Here is a 6,001-nt window from a genome sequence, read left to right as displayed (position 1 = left end):
TGTTTTTTGTTGTTGTTTTGGTTTTCGTGTGTTTTTTTTCCATTTTCATGAAATAACTTTTTCCATCCCTTTACTTTCAATCTGAAGTGAGTCTCTTGTAGGCAGCATATGTAAGGTTTTTCTTTTCTTATCCATTCATGCACCCTACGTGTTTTTTTTTAAGTTTATCGGCGTGACAATTGTTAGTAAAATTGCATCGATTTCAGGTGTACAATTCTGTATTACATCATCTATAAATCCCATTGTGTATTCACCACCCAGAGTCACTTCTCCTTCCATCCCCATATATTTGATCCCCCTTTACCCTCATCTACCACCCCCCACCCCCCTTACCCTCTGATAACCACTAAACTATTGTCTGTGTCTATGAGTTTTTGTTTCTCATTTGTTTGTCTTGTTCTTTTGTTGTTTTTGGTTCATATACCACATATCAGTGAAATCACATGGTTCTCTGCTTTTTCTGTCTGGCTTATTTCGCTTAGCATTATACTCTCAAGATCCATCCATGTTGTCACAAATATTCCTATATCATCTTTCCTTACCGCCGAATAGTATTCCATTGTGTATATATACCACAACTTCTTTATCCATTCATCTATCGAAGGACATTTTGGTTGTTTCCATGTCTTGGCCACCGTAAACAAAGCTGCAATGAACATTGGAGCACACGTGTCTTTATCTCTAAATGTTTTCAGATTTTGGGGGTAGATACCCAGAAGAGGGATTGCTGGGTCATATGGCAATTCTATTCGTAATTTTTTGAGGAACCTCCACACTGCCTTCCATAACGGCTGCACCAGCCTGCATTCCCACCAACAGTGTATGAAGGTTCCTTTTTCTCCACAGCCTCTCCAACACTTGTTACTATTTGTCTTGTTGATGATAGCCATTCTGACTGGGGTGAGGTGATATCTCATTGTGGTTTTGATTTGCATTTCTCTGATGATTAGTGATGTTGAGCATTTTTTCATATGTCTATTTGCCATTTGTACGTCCTCTTTGGAGAAATGTCTCTTCAAGTCCTCTGCCCATTTTTCAATTGGGTTGTTTGTTTTTTTGTTGTTGAGTTGCATAAGTTCCTTGTATATTTTGGATATTAGCCCCTTATCGGAGGCACTGTTTGCAAAAATCTTCTCCCATTCGGTTGGTGGCCTCTTTATTTTGTCGATGGTTTCTTTTGCTGTGCAGAAGCTTTTAAGTTCCATACAGTCCCATTTATTTATTTTAGCTTTTACTTCCCTTGCCTTTGGAGTCAAATTCATAAAATGCTCTTTGAACCCAAGGTCCATAAGTTTAGTACCTATGTTTTCTTCTATGCAGTTTATTCTTCCAGGTCTTATGCTTAAGTCTGATCCATTTTGAATTATTTTTGGTACATGGTGACAGATAGCAGTCCAGTTTCATTCTTTTGCACGTGGCTATCCAATTCTCCCAGCACCATTTATTGAAGAGGCTGTCTTTCCTCCATTGTAAGTTTTTAGCTTCTTTGTCAAAAATTATCTGTCCATATTTATGTGGTTTTATTTCTGGGTTCTCAATTCTATTCCATTGGTCTATGTGTCTGTTTTTCTGCCAATATCATGCTGTTTTGATTATTGTAGCCCTGTAGTACAAGCTAAAGTCAGGGAGTGTGATACCTCCATTATTCTTTTTTCTTAAGATTGCTTTGGCTATTCGGGGTCTTTTGTGGTTCCAAACAAATCTGATGATTTTTTGTTCTATTTCTTTAAAACATGCCATTGGGATTTTGATGGGGATTGCATTGAATCTGTATATTGCTTTGGGTAATATGGCCATTTTAACTATGTTGATTCTTCCAATCCATGAGCACGGAATGTCTTTCCATTTCTTTGTGTCTTCTTCAATTTCTTTCAAAAATGTCTTATAGTTTTCAGCATATAGGTCTTTCACATCCTTGGTTAAGTTTGTTCCTAGGTATTTTATTCTTTTTGCTGCAATTGCAAAAGGAATTTTTTTTTTTTTTTTTTTTTGTATTTCTTTTTCTGAGATTTCATTGTTAGTATAGAGGAATGCAATGGACTTTTGTACGTTGATTTTGTAGCCGGCAACTTTACTGTATTCGTTGATTGTTTCTAATAGCTTTTTGGTGGAGTCTTTAGGGTTTTCTATATATAGCATCAGGTCATCTGCAAAGAGTGACAATTTAACTTCTTCATTCCCAATTTGGATGCCTTTTATTTCTTTCTCTTGCCTGATTGCTCTGGCAAGGACATCCAACACTATATTGAAAAGCAGAGGTGAGAGGGGACAGCCCTGTCGTGTTCCTGAACGTAGAGCAAAGGGCTTCAGTTTTTCACCATTAATTATGAGATTAGCTGAGGACCCTATGTTTTTTATTGGAACATTTAATCCACTTATTGAAAGCAATTGTTTATAGATATGTAGTTATTGCCATTTTATTATTCGTAATTTTATTAGTTTCAGGTGTACAAAACAATGCAATAGTTAGACATTTACACCCCTCACAAAGTGATAATCCCCCTCCCCCCGTCTACTACCCCTCTGACATCGTATATAGCTGTTACAATTCCATTGACTCTATTTCCTATGCTATACTCCACATCCCGTGACTATATATTATTAATGTTTTTTATCTTTTTCATTTTAAAGAAGTCCATCTAATATTCCTTGTAATACTGTTTTGGTGGTGATGAGCTCTTTAGCTTTTTCTTGTCTGGGAAGGTCTTTATTTTTCCTTCAATTTTAAATGATAGCCTTGCTGGGTAGAGAATATTTGGTTGAGGTGCTTGCTTTTCTTTTTCTTTTTTTTTAATTAACGTTTATTGGGGTGACAATTGTTAGTAAAGTTACATAGATTTCAGGTGTACAATTCTGTATTACATCATGTATAAATCCCACTGTGTGTTCACCACCCAGAGTCAGTTCTCCTTCCATCACCATATATTTGATCCCCCTTACCCTCATCTCCCACCTCCCACCCCCCTTACCCTCTGGTAACCACTAAACTATTGTCTGTGTCTATGAGTTTCTGTTTCTCATTTGTTTGTCTTGTTATTTTGTTGTTTTTGGTTTATATACCACATATCAGTGACATCATATGGTTCTCTGCTTTTTCTGTCTGACTTATTTCGCTTACATTATAATCTCAAGATCCATCCATGTTGTCACAAATGGCCCTATTTCATCTTTTCTTACCGCCGAATAGTATTCCATTGTGTATATATACCACCACTTCTTTATCCATTCATCTATCGAAGGACATTTTGGTTGTTTCCATGTCTTGGCCACCGTAAACAAAGCTGCAATGAACATTGGAGCACATGTGTCTTTATGGATAAATGTTTTCAGATTTTTTGGGTAGATACCCAGGAGAGGGAGATGCTGGCTTTTCATCACATTGAATATTTTGTGCCAATCCCTTTTGGCCTGCGAAGTTTCTGTTGATAAATCAGTTGACAATCTTATGGGGGTTCCCTTATAAGTTAATAGTTGCCATTCTCTTGCTGCTTTTAGGATTCTCTCTTTGCCATTAACATTTGCCATTGTAATTATAATGTGTTTTGGTGTGGGCCTGTTTGGGTTCATCTTGTTTGGGACTGTCTGTGCTTCCTAGACTTGTGTGTCTATTTTCTTTGCCAGGTTAGGAAAGTTTTCAGTCATTATTTCTTCAAATAGGTTCTCAGTCCCTTGCTTTCTCTCTTCTCCTTCTGGTACCTCTATGATGTGAATGTTGTTATGCTTGATGTTGTCCCAGAGGTCTCTTACACTCATATATTTTTTTTTTTTTGGTGTCCTGATTGGGTGCTTTCGCCTATCTTATATTCCAAATCGCTCATTTGATCCTTTGTCATCTAGTCTGCTGGTGATTTCTTCTAGTGCATTCTTCATTTTAGTTATACTTCATTTCTGACTGGTTCTTTTTTATGGTTTCTATGTCCTTTTTCATGCTTGCTGTCTTTCTTTTGATGTTCTCACTAAGTTCCTTGAACATCTTTATAACCATTGTTTTGAACTCTGTATCTCGTAGTTTGCTTGCCTCCATTTTGTTTAGTTCTTTCTCTGGAGTTTTCTCCTGTTCTTTCATTTGGGATGTATTTGTTTCCTCATTTTTGGCTGCCTCTCTGTGTTTGTTTCTATGTATTAGGTAGGGCTGCTATGTCTTCTAAACTTGACCAGGTGGCCCTATGTAGTAGGTACCCTGTGGGTTCCAGTGACACAGTCTCCCTGGTCACTTGCTCTGAGTGCTCCAGGAGTGTCCCTTGTGTGGATTGTGTGTGCCCTCCTGTTAAATTTGAACCTTGATTACTGTTGGCATGTCAGTGGGTGGTATAGACCCTCAGGCTGACTTGCTGTGGGGTTTGGCTAAGTCCACAGCGCATGGGATGCTGGGTGGAGGGGCTTACCCCTGTAGAGCAGGATTTGCCCCAGTGGGCTCTGGTGCTTCTTGAGACCAACCTTTGTGTATGCTGCTTGTGGGGCTAATTGGGTGGTGCTCTGCTATGGTTTGAAGCCAACCTTCAAGTATATTGGCTCTGGGGCCTCTTGGGAGAGGCTCCGGTGCAGACCCATGTCACCCAGCCTGTGACTGGCCAGGGAATACCTAGTAGGAGCTACAAAGTGATCCATGGTTTGTTGCTGCCTGTGCTATACCTGGAGGCATGTGGGAGAGTCCACTCTGTGCACTGAAGACAGCTGCCACCAGCACCGGGTCTGGAGTAACTGCATAAAAAGCCAGGACATTCCGAGGCCTGCTGCCACCTGCCAGTTCCTGTAAGGTTCAGCCACTAATAAAGCCTGGTGCTGTATGCAAGTTGGGTGAGGAAGCGTTTCAGTGAGTCAGCAGGATGGAGGGATGGTAGCTCACCAGACCAATCAGTTTCAGATTTGGCCTGTGGGGATAGGCTTAATACAGGAAAGATGGCGCCTGCCTGCTGGTTTCATGGAAGGAGGGCCCCACACAGGGAAAAGGGGGACTGTTCCTCCAGTCCTTGCCTGAAGTTATACAGCTTAGTCTCTCCCTATATGTCTCTGATGCCCCAGAATCACATCCTTCCGCCAGCGTCCAGGGTGAGTGCCTGCAAGCAAGTATGTGCATGGGCCCTTTAAGAGGACGTCTGGGCTTTCTGCATCCTTCCGTCCCACACGGAAGGTCAGAATCCTCACTATTTTTTACAGCCACATGTTGTGGGGCCTCCTCTTCCCAGCACCAGTACACCAGGCTGGGGAGCTCAGTATGGGGGGCTGGAGTCCCTCACTCCTCCAGGGGGAGCCTCTGTGGCTGAGATATCTCTCCCAAGTTTTAACCGCCACTCAGAGGTTTGGGGCCAACCGGTTTCACATCTCTGCCCCTCCTACCAGTCTCCATGTGGCTGCTTCTTTACATCCTTACTTATAAAACTTCTGTTCAGCTAGACATCAGATGGTTATCTGGCTTCATTGTTCTATAATTTAGTTGTAATTTTGATGTGTTCATGAATGAGGCAAGCACAGCTTTTATCTACTCTGCCATCTTGGACCTTGAGACATTATCTTTTGATATCTTGTTGTGGTAGAAGAGGATTGTATCCCCCTCTACACACACATCCCTATTTTCCTTCCCTTCACTATTCCAATATATTTATATCCCAATTCCTAGTAATCAACAGTTGCTACAGAGCCAAGAAATATACTATAATTACCTGGATTTTTTTTGCCTTTTTTTGTATTCCTGAATTTAATAATTCCTTGGTTCCCCCCCCCTTGAAAAGTGTCCAGCCTTAGTTTTTCCCGTTTGTTTCATCAGTTTGTTCATAACTCTATTAGCATATTGTTTTCACAAATGTTCAGACCTCTCAGCTCATGGATTTAAGAAGAACCCAATAAAAAGCTGATGGTTTGGGAGTCTGTGTAAGGGCAGGAGTTTGTCAAGCCCACTACTAGACTTCCTTCAAGGTGACTGGGGCAGGGGTGGGGGTGGGGAGGACCTACTCATTCTTCTGGAAGATTCCTAAGTCCAGCAAGTGGAGGCTTTGCTCTGAGA

The sequence above is a fragment of the Rhinolophus sinicus genome, chromosome 18 (genome assembly GCF_057876585.1).
Source record: "Rhinolophus sinicus isolate RSI-liver-muscle chromosome 18, RSI-T2T, whole genome shotgun sequence".
Taxonomy (NCBI): Eukaryota; Metazoa; Chordata; class Mammalia; order Chiroptera; family Rhinolophidae; genus Rhinolophus; species Rhinolophus sinicus.
The sequence above is the reverse complement of the archived record's forward strand: the minus strand, read 5'-3'. Positions refer to the sequence as shown.